Here is a 237-nt window from a genome sequence, read left to right as displayed (position 1 = left end):
AACACGAGTCACGTGTGCGTGAAATTCGACCTAGGAGGAGGGGAAGGGAAGGGAGCCCCCGCCCCTACCTCAGGGTGCAGCCCCGAAGGGGTATAAATACAAGTATCAACCCCATAGGTCCACTTCTTCCCCGCCTCGCTTCGCCGACCTGTGTCGTCCAGGGGGTTCCGTCCAGGGGGTTCCCAGCTCCTTGACTTGTTCCGAGAGGCGAGCACACCGAGCAGTCGGGCTGAACCT

Source organism: Myotis davidii, unplaced genomic scaffold (assembly GCF_000327345.1).
Source record: "Myotis davidii unplaced genomic scaffold, ASM32734v1 scaffold1286, whole genome shotgun sequence".
Lineage (NCBI taxonomy): Eukaryota > Metazoa > Chordata > Mammalia > Chiroptera > Vespertilionidae > Myotis > Myotis davidii.
Note: the sequence above shows the minus strand (reverse complement) of the source record.